Source organism: Sus scrofa, chromosome 13 (genome assembly GCF_054392235.1).
Source record: "Sus scrofa isolate SSC_HxYL_T2T_F1_AM1 chromosome 13, Sscrofa_HxYL_maternal_Yorkshire_Landrace_v2.0, whole genome shotgun sequence".
In the NCBI taxonomy this organism is placed as follows: Eukaryota; Metazoa; Chordata; class Mammalia; order Artiodactyla; family Suidae; genus Sus; species Sus scrofa.
In genome coordinates, this window is record NC_139395.1 from 80,515,914 (window position 1) to 80,528,518 (window position 12,605).

The 12,605-nt window shown below is 44.2% G+C and overlaps 2 protein-coding genes and 1 long non-coding RNA gene across 59 annotated transcripts in view; 2 read left to right on the forward strand and 1 right to left on the reverse strand.

Moving 5' to 3' along the window:
- The window catches only part of SRGAP3 (SLIT-ROBO Rho GTPase activating protein 3), a 393,430-nt gene extending 381,984 nt beyond the window's left edge, over positions 1-11,446 (reverse strand). For 3 of the 8 annotated variants that reach the window (XM_084989320.1, XM_084989337.1, XM_084989362.1), the window contains exons 1-2: positions 11,192-11,262; positions 1,769-1,880 (exon numbers count right to left, since the gene is read on the reverse strand). The gene's annotated coding sequence lies outside the window, so the exon portion shown is untranslated. Of the gene's footprint in view, positions 1-1,768; positions 1,881-11,191 lie in introns of all 8 variants that reach the window. The other 5 variants (XM_084989353.1, XM_084989346.1, XM_084989335.1 and 2 more) reach the window with 2 other exon arrangements.
- On the forward strand, positions 3,372-9,450 carry LOC146397421 (uncharacterized). Its single transcript, XR_014823745.1, has 2 exons — positions 3,372-6,599; positions 7,512-9,450. It is a non-coding gene; the product is annotated as an uncharacterized LOC146397421 (long non-coding RNA).
- SETD5 (SET domain containing 5) overlaps positions 11,389-12,605 on the forward strand; it is a 94,278-nt gene continuing 93,061 nt past the window's right edge. For all 50 annotated transcript variants that reach the window (XM_084989265.1, XM_084989272.1, XM_084989300.1 and 47 more), the window contains exon 1: positions 11,389-11,728. The gene's annotated coding sequence lies outside the window, so the exon portion shown is untranslated. The remainder of the gene's footprint in view (positions 11,729-12,605) is intronic.

Below are 12,605 nucleotides of genomic sequence, written 5' to 3' on the forward strand. Positions count from 1 at the left end.
GACACGGCTCGGATCCCGAGTTGCTGTGGTTCTGGCGTAGGCCGATGGCTACAGCTCTGATTCAACCCCTAGCCTGGGAACCTTCATATGCCGCAGGAGCGGCCCAAGAAATGGCAAAAAGACAAAAAAAAAAAAAAAAAAAAAAAAAAAAAAAAAAAGAAAAAAGAAAAAAAAACCTATCATGAGTATTTAATATTGGTTGAACAAATGGATATTTTTGCATAATGGCTGTTTTTTATGCTTGGTCCATCATAGCTAAAGGCCCAAAAACATGAACAGATTGATTTCAAATTAAGTATGTAGTGAACAATGTCTGCAAAAATTTGCCATCTCCCCCCACCCCAATATTTTGTTATCTGTTGACAGAAAATGCATTATATGAGGATTCAGAAAAACTGAGATTCTATACGATACTGCCAGGTACCTACCAGTTGTGTGACCTTGGTTAACTTCTGAAGTGGGCTTCCTGCATCATGGGATTATAAAAAGATGGTTAAGATAATTTTAATAATCTGAACACACAATTCCTGCCATGGCACAGTGGGTTAGAATCCATCCACAGCAGCTCAGGTTGCTGCAAAGGCATGGGTTCAATCACCAGCCCTGTGTAGTGGGTTAAAAGGATCCAGCATTGCTGCAGCTGCAGCTGGGATTCAGTCCCTGGCCCAGGAACTTCCATATGCCAGGGGTGTGGCCATTAAAATAAATAAAATAATCTGGACACAAAATGACTGAGTTATGGACCAGACATTCAATATATTTTAGAGGGGGGAAAAAAAGACACTGAGACAAATATAATTTTAATGAAAGGAAAGTCATTTATCTTCCAGTGACTGTCAGTGTACTAGTGCCTAGAGAGGGAAACATTTTTAAACATTGTAACAAGACTTTCAGAAAACTTTAGAGGTTCTGTATCAATGCCAGATGCACTCAGGTCTCCATTGCAAGTGCCAAAGGATAAGACTAAGACTGAAAAAAAGGAGGTGGTTTAAAAGTTTTATATTGGAAGCTCCCTTGGCATAGCAGGTTAAGGATGTGGCCTTGCCACAGCTGTGGTGCAGGCTACAATTGTGGCATAGGTTCTAATCCCCAGCTCAGGAATTTCCACATGCCATGGGCGCAGCCGGGGGCAGGGGTTTAAATCTGTAAAGTACATAAATTACAATAAAGCCCAAAAGGCCTTAATACTACTGAGCTAGGCATAGAAAAAGTAGCCCTTTCCATGAAGTTCAGATGAGGTATTATGTGGGAATATGATGAAAGTTTGAAAATTCTAGGACACACAAAAAAAATTGAAATACTGTACCTTGGTTATTTATTTATTTTTAAGTTGAAGAGGAACACCATATAGACAGCTCTCTCCTATACTGCATTTTTTAATGTGCACAATGTGAAAAAATTTACCATTGCTTATGAGAAGCCTGCTTTGTCACCCTCATACTTCTGCCCCAAGGCAAACATGTATGCTAATCAGCTGTGGGATTGTAGCTATTCAATCATATAGTCTATGATGAAAGCAATTTTCACTGGAAAGGAAAACATGGTATTTTAGTTTTCTCAAGCCCAAATTCTGAATTTCCAGCTGCCTCCTGTGATTACCCCTGCCTGTCCTACTTAAAACTCAACTTGAACCTATCTTTCTCCATTAAAATCTGCTCCCTGTCCTGGCATGCCCACCCTCCCAGTAATCCAGGCTTAATACCTGGAGTCATTTTTCACTACATCCAGCTATTCAACAGGCATTTGAGTGTTTACCATGTATACTCACTATGCTTAGCAGCTTCCTCCAACTTCTTGGTCTCAGGATATCTTCACATTATTAAAAGCTGAGGGTCCCAAATGCTTTGTTTACCAGTATTTTACCATACTAGAAATTAAAACTGAGGGGAAAAAAACATAGTGACAAATAAATCACATTAACATTTTCACGGAAGTAACTGTATTTTTCAAATAAGAGTGACGTTTTATATTTCTGCAATTCAGTCCGCCTTAATATAATGCCTAAGTACAAAACAGCTGGATTTTTTTTTTTTTTTTTTTTGTCTTTTCTAGGGCCGCTTCCCGCGGCATATGGAGGTTCCCAGGCTAGGGGTCGAATCAGAGCTTGGATATGGTGTGCTATGGCTGTGGCATAGGCCAGTGGCTACAGCTCTGATTCGACCCCTAGCCTGGGAACCTCCATATGCGTACGGCCCTAAAAAGACTAAAAAATAAAAAAAAAAAATTAAAAAAAATACTTAAAAAATTTTTTATTTTATTTTTTAAATTTAGTTTTGTCTTTTTGCCTTTTCTAGGGCTGCTTCCCACAGCATATGGGGGTTCCCAGGCTGGGGGTCTAATCGGAGCTGTAGCCATCGGCCTACACCACAGCCACAGCAACGTAGGATCCGAGCCACGTCTGCCACCTACACCATAGCTCACGGCAACACCAGATCCTTAATCCACTGAGCGAGGCCAGGGATCGAACCCGCAACCTCATGGTTCCTAGTCGGATTTGTCAACCACTGCGCCACAATGAGAACTCTCAAGGCAGCTGGATTTTTATCTTCTGTATTCAAAGTTGGTTATGTTACTTAGAATTTTTTGTAATTTTATATATTGATCATATGGAAAATATTGGTTAAGTCAATTGTATAAATCTTCCAAATTTGGGAGTTCCCAGCATGGCGCAGCAGAAACGAATCCAACTAGGAACCATGAGGTTGCGGGTTCGATCCCTGGCCTCGCTCACTGGGTTAAGGATCCAGTGTTGCCGTGAGCTGTGGTATAGGTCACAGCCGTGGCTCGGATCTGGCGTTGCTGTGGCTCTAGCTGGCAGTTATAGCTCCAATTAGATCCCTACTGTGGGAACCTCCATATTGCCACAGGTGTGGCCCTAAAGAGACAAAAAAAAAAAAAAAAAAAACTTCCAAATTTTGGCCCACATCGTTATGCATTATCTAATGTTATACTAACATTCTCACTTATTTAAAAAAAAAAAAACACTAGGGACAGTACTGATAGTCAGCCTCTTGCTAATAGATGTTTCCCCAGAATTCTGTATTTTCACTTCCAAGTTTGAATTTTATCATTGACAACAACTGCTGTCAGTTTTCCTTGAAAGGCTAACTTCCTTCGTATTTGAAAAAATGTCTGCCAAATATCCAACTGTGACAATCAAAATTTGACAGTCAATCTTTCAAGTAAAATTAGTATTCCAAGAAAATAGGAGCTAAATCAGCTTGCAACTCAACTGTCTTGAATGTTTTTTCCTGAGACAACCATTATACTTTTTAGCATATGAAGTACCACAAACTTTCCATTTCATCACCCATATGTGTATTATGTACTCACGGTCCAGATTTAATCAAATAATTTGTTTTCACAAGGACTTTTTTTTTTTCCTTTTGCCATTTCTTGGGCCACTCCCTCAGCAATATGGAGGTTCCCAGGCTAGGGGCTGAATTGGAGCCGTAGCCACCGGCCTACGCCAGAGCCACAGCAACTCGGGATCCTTAACCCACTGAGCAAGGCCAGGGATCAAACCTGCAACCTCACGGTACCTAGTCGGATTCATTAACCACTGAACCACGACGGGAACTCCCACACAAGGACATTCTTTAAGTGAAACTGCCACCCCCTATTCTGCAAATGGATGGCAGAAAATGACTGCTAGTTTTGTGCCACTGTCTTTCTTTCTGCCAAGTCCTGGCAGTTTTACCCACGTTTGCGTTTCACCATTAGTGAAAAGGTCAGGATAAACCGTTAAGATTTTAAAGTTATTTAATAGGACATGTTGTGTTTGTCGCACTTCATGTTAAGAGTCTGACTAGCTGCTAATGCCAGACAGGTAAAAGCAACATAACAAGCCCAACCATGTTTGAAAACTCATCTATTGTGAGGCACACATACAGTGCTACCAATGTGGTATTAACAGACTTCATGTCTGAGCATAAATCTTAACAAGTTACTATATTGTTATAAAGCAGCACTACCATGAATTTTTACTTTTCATCATTCAAGAGCATCAGCTGTTTATGGCTTTTTGTAAAGTTTCTCCACTAATATGTATGATCTGCCAGCCATATGTTATATAATTTATCATTTAAGATACTTCAGTAGGTTTTCCTTATAGTTTCTATTAACTTCATCTTCTTAGCATTTTTAAACATAGATGGTGTAGTTGTGGGCTGAACATGTCATTTTTTAAGCCAATGATCTATTCTTAAAAAATATTACTTATAGTATCTATATATAGTATTTATATAATAAGAAAAATTGGTTTATTTTGAATAAATTATTAAATCCTAGGGGTTCCTGCTGTGGCTGAGTAAGATCAGCAGCATCTCTCTCTGCAGTGCCAGAACGCAGGTTCAGTCCCTGGCACCACACAAGGGATTAAAGGATCCAGCGTTGCCATAGCTGCAGTGTAGGTCAAACAGTGGCTCACATCTGATCCCTGGCCCAGAACACCATATACCTTGAGGAAGCCCCCCCCCCCAAAATTCTAAAACAAGTTGTAATTAAATTTAAAAGTTAATAAGTTGTGAGAAAATATTTAAAACTTTATTTCATAACAAGACCACAGAATGTATTTAACTACAGAGTTTTGTAGTAGCAATTACATAATTCTGAAGGTTGGTGGGATTTTAGAGGTATAACCTAAAGAAAGTTAATTTCTAAAGTTACAAAACATAAACCTACAACCTTGGGAAATTCTGGAAAATTCACATAGCCCCTACACACCTGTGAGAAAAAAAAATGGGCTCTGGCCACACCCACAGCAGTGACAATGCCAAATCCTTAACCCATAGGCCACCAGAGAATTCCTATGAAAATAGTTTTGACCTGAAGACCTCCCTATGATTAGACAACAGGAATATAAGCACCATCATCCCCTCAAGGAGCAACCTTAAAAAGCAAAAAAAAAATTCCCCCACTTACTAATCTAATACAGTTGTGAGAAGTGCTATGACAGCTTTCAAGTGGGGAATCCAATATCGTGGAGTTAAGGGCATCAAGGAAGGCTTCCTTGAAAAGTGATGTGTTGAGACCATTCTTTTCAGTGACTGGTGTTCAGAGTCCTTTAACTTCCTTTCCATTTTGATTGCCATCATTGTATAACAGACCCCATCGCTTCCTGTCAGGACTACTGTAAAAGAATCTCCTAAGTTTGGTCTCTCTGCCTTCAACCCTACAACCCATCCTGTATCTGTAGCCAGATTAAATTTCCTAAAAGACTGTTTCTATAGAGAAACATGGTACCCTAAGCTAAGTAAGGGATACCGACTAGGTAAGTCAGATTAGAATTTTGAATCTGTAGCTCCTAATTGCTGTGTTTACAGGAGAATTATTAAACCTCACTGAGCTTTAGTTTCACACTCTGTAAGATGAAGTTTTATACATCAGAACCACACTAAACTCACTGGCAAGTCTGCCATACTAACTGGTACAGAACTGTCACTCAACGAATATTAGTTCATTTCTTCTAACCTACATTTCCATTAGCTTTTGCCTATGGTATGCACTAGGGTAAATTGCTATTACTTGTAATAAAAAGTCTGGGGTGGGATTTTAACCAAAGGTTAATAAAAAGAAAAAACCACTGTCCCTACACTAGAGGGTGGGGTTAGTTAGCTAGTAAAATAACGAATTCTATAAATGTGCTGAGAAAATGTGTTACTGTTGTCAGCAGGAAAAGCCAATCACAAACATGTTTAAAAAAAAAAAAAACAAACAAACCTAGAAAACAAAGGGTGACTAAGTACCAGTACAAACTAAATATCTGGGGGAAAAGGCTGGAAAAGTAGGATTAAATGCAACCATGACTTTGAGATACAATCAGAGAGGCAGAAATAGTCTCTAGTCAGCAAGAAAGGTATACACCATGACACCAGTAATAAGTCATCAAGTTTGACTCTGGCCTAGATAAAACAGACCTAAATATTTCATTCCATGCTATTAATAGTTCTTTAATAAACCAGTTTCTCACCCACTTCATCAAGAATGGGGATCATGGGAGTTCCAATTATGGCTTAGCGGGTTAAGAACCCAACTAGTATTCATTGGGTTAAGGATACGGGGTTGCCAAAAGCTGTGGTATAGATTGCAGATGCAGCTCTGATCCCGTGTTGTTGTGGCATAGGCCAGCAGCTGAAGCCCTGATTTGACCCCTAGCCCAGGAATTTCCATATGCCACAAGTGTGGCCCTAAAAAAGCAAAAATAAATAAATAAATAAATGAAAATAAAAAGGAGGCAGGATAATGGATAATAAACTTTTCTGGAGAAAAAAGTTCCCCAACATGAACAGTACACTACTAGGTAACAAAATCAAGAATTTTTAGCCTGCAAAGTATGAGACTCCTGAGTATGTGGCTGGACAATGGGCTGTACAATTAAGTCTGGCCTAAAACAAACTAGTCTTACCCTGGGAATGTGGATCCCTAACATATTCTGGATTAAGAGTTGTAAACTGTAATTATAACAAACCTCCTCCATACATAACAACTGTTAAGAGAAACAATGCGTAGTTCAAATTTTGTATATCTTTCTTTTCTTTTCTTTTTTTTTTTCTTTTCTAGGACCGCGCCCACAGCATATGGAGGGTCCCAGGCTAGGGGTCTAATCGTACCTGTGGCTGCTGCCACAGCCACAGCAATGCAGGATCCGAGCCACATATGGACCTATACCACAGCTCATGGCAACGCTGGATCCTTAACCCACTGAGCGAGGCCAGGGACCGAACCTGCAGCGTCATGGTTCCTAGTTGGGTTCGTTAACCACTGCGCCACAACAAGAACTCCAAATTTTGAATATCTTAAAAAAAAAGAAAAAATTAAAGCCTAAAAACCTTCAGTGTTCTCATGCAATTATTATGGCTCTACTTCAAAGAGAGATAGATAGTTGGTTTATTTTAAAAACTGTAATAAAGCCTGAGGAAGTATAGCACAGGAAGAGGATAAGTGCAATGGTTTGCACAGGAAACCCAAGGAAGAGCTCAATGGTAGACAGATGTATTATTCAGAGACCATGAGGCATGAGTTTTCTTTATGAACAGAGTATTAGGCAACTTGGGTTACAAGTATGATCCTAAAGTATCTCCATAAAAGAAGCATTGTTTCTATGGACTTAAAAACTATTATTTGAAAAACAATTTCACATATAAATCAATAAAATCAACATTTACTGAGAACCCAGGTCTGTGTTAAGGCACTGAGGAATCAAGAACAAACTGGGAATCCTTGAGGAATGCATTTAGTGGGAAAACAGACAAAAAAGGTAACTTCCTTGCTCAAAAAAAAATTACTTGGAGTTCCCATCGTGGCACAGCGGAAACAAATCTAACTAGGAACCACGAGGTTGTAGGTTCAATCTCTGGCCTTGCTCATTGGGTTAAGGATCCAGCGTTGCTGTGAGCTACACAGTTGCAGACACAGCTCAGATCTGGCATTGCTGTGGCTCTGGCATAGGCTGGCAGCTGCAGTTCTGATTTAACCCCTAGCCTGGGAACCTCCATGTGCCACAGGTGTAGCCCTCAAAAGAAAAAAAAACTTACTTGGATCCCTTTTAAAAACAATGTGACCTACAAGTTTCAAAAACTATCACATATTACTTTCTGCCTTTCAAAATGCTTCCTTTAGGGACAAAGTAGATTAGACATACAGTTTCCCTGATGTAATCATGTTTCAGATACGTATACTGTAGCCCCATGAGGGCTGCACTAGCATTGTGATTTCTAGGCCACCAAATCAGAAGCATATAAGGAACCTGAAAAAGAATTCTAGTAACCCCTGCTCTCCAATCTTAATTGAGAATCTCTGTGTGAGGGACTGGGAATCCGCATTAAACAGCCAAGTACAATTGTGTACTTAGTTCTCATATTTTAAGGAGAAATTTTAAGTTAGCACATAAACCATAAAGAATTTTGGTATTAAAATATATCTTAAATTTATAATTCATCAGATGAAAACTTACTTTGTGATGGCTTCCTGTAACTTAGTGCCCTCTCTGATGAAAGTTTTTCCAAAACTGAAAACTTTGTAGGACTGAAATTCAGGGGTAGTTTCACAAACACCAGATATAGTCTGATTCTTCCCTAAACTTATGTCAGTATTATGGTTTAATGAAATCTCATTTTCTTAAAATTTATTAGGCATTCTTTGGTGAAATCCAACTAGTCAACACATTGTTGTCCAAAGCAGGTTATCTACAGTACTGGTTTGTTGGCTTTAGCTCTCAGCTAAAGTATAGAAATAGGTATTCAAACAAACCAATCAAGTACAAATACACATATAACCTAAATGGACCACAGAGTTTCAACTTTTCTTTCCTTACTGCTTAGTATGAAAAGAAAATTATCAATGTCCATATTAATTATTCTGCAATCCACAGCACAAATTTGTGGCTACAGCCACAATGTACACAGTAGCAATTTAGACTTAAATTACATAGCATGAAAAATTCAGTTTTGTCACAAAAGCCATACTTCCAAGGCTCAACAGTAACATATGTTAGTAGTGACTACCATATTAGACAGCATAGCTATAGAACATTTCCATCATCAGAGTTATACTGGCCAGTGCTAATCTAGAGCACTACCAAACATACAAAAGAACTATTTGAGAGACCAACCTATCAAACCTTATAAAGACATCTACATGTCACTCACTGCATTTTATTTAGGGTTGGCTAGACATCAAGGACTATACTAGGTGCTTAGGTACAAGACTCAACAAGAACCTGTGCCCTCAAGAAGCTCCAAATAGTTAGGAGAATTTAAGCAAGCAATGACAACAACCTGATAAGTGCTATGATTCAACCTGCTATGGGATCAGGAGAAAGCAATACTAACTTTTTTATGGGGGATTCTGGCTTAAAGGATGACAGATCACAGAGGAGATATTTCAGTCTTCATGCTCTTTACTTGAAGGGTAAGGACTATGGAGGGTAGCATTCCAGAGGGAACCACCCTACAGAGATCTGATAATGTTACTTTGATTTTGGTAAATAGCAATCAACTCAGTGTGACTTGAGCAGAAAAGTACTTTTTGTAGGCATGTGTGGAAAATTGTGCAAAGAAAAAGGTGTTGAGAAAAGATAAGGTTAGTCCACTGAGGGAACTCCTTTTTCACATTTGTGAAGATAGAATGCATTGTTTAAGTAGTTAGGAGCCAGTAATGGAGTTGTGTCAGTTATTTTCATGCTTTATCTTAATTTTAGGACAACTGTCCCAGCAACACCTAAGATTTATCAGATACTGGAGACAGAGACACTAGTTTGGAAGCTATTAGCATTACGGCAACTGAGCTCAGTTACTAACTAATGAAAATACAAACAGATTTATTGAAAAGTATTCAAAAGACATAAAGGGGAGTATTGCTGAACCTCAGGTCCAATCGCAGTGGTAGTCAAGATCATCTGACTGTGAATAGGGTCAGGAGTAAAATCCCAGCTTAAGAAAAAGAAAAAAATGAAAATCAAGGTAAATATTCACGAACATCAGTAAATGAGGAATAAATGCACTGTTGGGCCTATGCTCAAGATGGGTAGTGTTAATTGGTGGTGGAACTTATCTGATTTCATGACTTGCTGGCTACCTAAAACAGGTGAGGAGAAAGCCAATGCTATGTCTGGGACTGGATGAGCAAGTACAACAAACAAAATGGGCTTAAAGTATGAGTGAGAGTTATCTGACCGTAAGGATGCAAGTGAGGGGGCCTAAGGTTTGGAGATTAATATTTAATCTCAGATGCTATACTTTGGTGGTGTAGCAAAAGTCTACAAATGGGATGACTGTAAAACTCAGTAGATCCGTGCTTTTTAACCTATCTCCCTTCATCAGGAAATTGCGACACAAAGATCTTTAGTAATAACACGCAGTCTCAATGCATAAAATCAGGCTTAGGTGTTGCCTGGACTCATTTCCCATCTCCACCCCACTATAATTATTTTGTGACACAAACTCAAGACTGTGGGAATATAGAGAAATTGGGCTCGTCCTCGTACACCTGCTCAATCCCCTGCAGGACAACGCCCAAGAATCAGGTTAAGCCAGGGCAAAAGAATCCCGCCCATAATCGAGAAGGAGCAAACTGACATGGAGGCGATGACGAGATCGCGGGGGAGGGAGGGATTTTTCTAGGCCCAGGGCGGTCCTTAGGAAAAGGAGGCAGCAGAGAACTCCCATAAAGGTATTGCGGCACTCCCCTCCCCCTGCGGAGAAGGGTGCGGCCTTCTCTCCGCCTCCTCCACTGCAGCTCCCTCAGGATTGCAGCTCGCGCGGGTTTTTGGAGAACATGCGCCTCCCACCCACAAGCCAGCAGGACCGACCCCCCACTCCTTCCTCCACCCCCCACCCCCACGGGTCCGAGAGCAGGTAGAGCTAGTCTCGTCCTTCAGGCGGCGGACGCCCAGGGCGGAGCCGCAGTCACCACCACCCAGAAGCCTCGGCCCGGCAGCCCGCCCCCGCCTCCTGCGCGCGCTTCCTGCCACGTTGCGCAGGGGCGAGGGGCCAGACACTGCGGCGCTGGCCTCGGGGAGGGCCGTACCAAAGACCGCCTCCCTGCCGACTCGCGTAGTGGTTTCGCTCATTTGGGACCCAAGCCAATAACAAGGGGCCGTTCCCAGGACTTCAGCAGCCAATCAGATACCAAAGCCGAGCAGGCGGCGGGTAAACCGACTCCCCCGGAGGGGAGGGTGGCAGGACGCCCGCGCGGGAGCCACTTTCACTGACCCTCCCCTCCCCCCGCAGGAGGCCGACAGCGCCCTCCTGTGCAGCTCTCTCCACCCCACCTACCTACCCACCCAGGGGGCAATGCGAGAGTTCCTGGGAGGCTGCGCACTCCCGAGGCTGTAACTGACAGGAGCTTTACTCCAACCAAAACACGCCATTTGTGTTTTCACACACGGCGGGAGGAGAAGCGGCCAATCAGTGACAAGAGAAGAGCAGGAAGCGCTCCTCCCTCTGCGGGAGCAATGGCTCCGTCCGTATTCCAGGCTTTTCCGCTCCCTTCTCCCTCCCCCTCCGGTTGCCGCAGGGCGGGCCGCACTCCCGCCTGCCTCTCACCACCTCTTCCCCTTCCAGCGTAACAAACGATATGCTCCCGACTTCCCGCTAGGGAAGGCGACCCCCGCTACCGGTCAGACCACCTCAAGCACCCATCCCCCGCCAAACCGCCGGCCCTCCCCCAAACCAGAGTCCCGCTCCCCTACCTAGCCGAGGCTCTCTGAGGAGCCGGAGCCCCAGAGCACAGCCTCTTCTCTAGGCGGCCCCGGCGGCTTCCGCTGATTGGCGGGGAGCTGGCCAATGGGTGCGAGACGGTGGGCGGAGGGGCCAATGGCGCGGCGGGAGGGGGCGTGTCCCGGGTGCCCCTGGCGCCGGCGCTGGGAATCCCCGTGCGGTCAGTGGCGTTTCCGCTCGGGCAGCGGGCTGAGTGAGCTGCTGCCGCCGCCGCCGCCGCCGCCGCCGCCGCCGGGGGAGGGGCGGCCGCCGCCCGCCTGCGCTCAGAGACTCACGCAGCCCCAGTCCCGCCAGTCCGCCAACACAGTAGTGCCGGCCCCCCCCTCCTTCCCTGGCCCTCCCCCCTCACCGCCTTTGGCTCGCTCCGCCTTTTTGCCCCCCACCCCCACCTCACGGGCACGGGCCATTCCCGGCCAGGAAACGCCGTGGCGCCGCGCTGGGCCTAACTCGAGTCCTGCTGCCTACCGGGAGTGCCGTGCGCCGCAGCCCGGGCCCAGGCCTGGGACAAGGTAAGGGTGCGACAGAAAAGAGAGACCTCCCCTCACCACCGGGCCCCGGGGGAGGGAAGGGTCACCTCCTCCGTCTCCTCGCGCTTGCTCTCGGGACGTGGGCCTGGCCCTCCCCCGGCTCTCAGCAGGAGGATGCTGCCCCTTCCCATCCCCCCTCGCCCCCCCACACCACTGTACCCCTCTTTCCCAGGCGGAGAGGCCCCCTCCTTAATCTAGTCGACCCCACTACCCTTTTCATGTCTTTCCTGGGTCAGGACGTTTCCCCTCCCCCCACGCCTCTTCACCCCTTTTCCTGTGAACTGCCTACTCCACGTTTACCTTTTACTTGAGAATAGGCCTCTCGCCGCCCTCCTCAAAATACACAGCACACTTTTTTTTCCCCTCCCCAAACCCCACCCCCACCCCCGTTCGCGCGGCCTTGTGACAACTCTGGTCGCTCTGGGGCCCTCGATCTCCCCCCTCCAAGAATGTTCCTGGACGCTTTTCCTCTCGTCCTAGGGTCCCTATTGCAGATGATTGCTTCCTTTCCCACACTAAAGACGTTGGGCTTCGCCACCCCCACCTCACATTCTTGGGCTCTCAGTGGCGTATGCCCCAGTATCTCTGAAATGGCCCCACTGAATTTGTAGGGTTCTAGCTTGGAGTTGAGCCAGATTGTGTCGTTTTCCCTGTCTTGGGCGTGGAGAGAGATCATTTGAGAATATCTTTAAAGGCAGAAAAATGTAGCCTCTATTAATTGCCTTTCCCTCTGCGTGGAAGCCAGGGATGCGAAGTGAATGGTGGTGAGAAAAAGCCCTGGTTTTTAAGTAGGTGAATCGCGTGACAGGGAAAGTTTAACTGTTGGGAAAGCCCCTTCTATGCTAATTTATTCTATAGA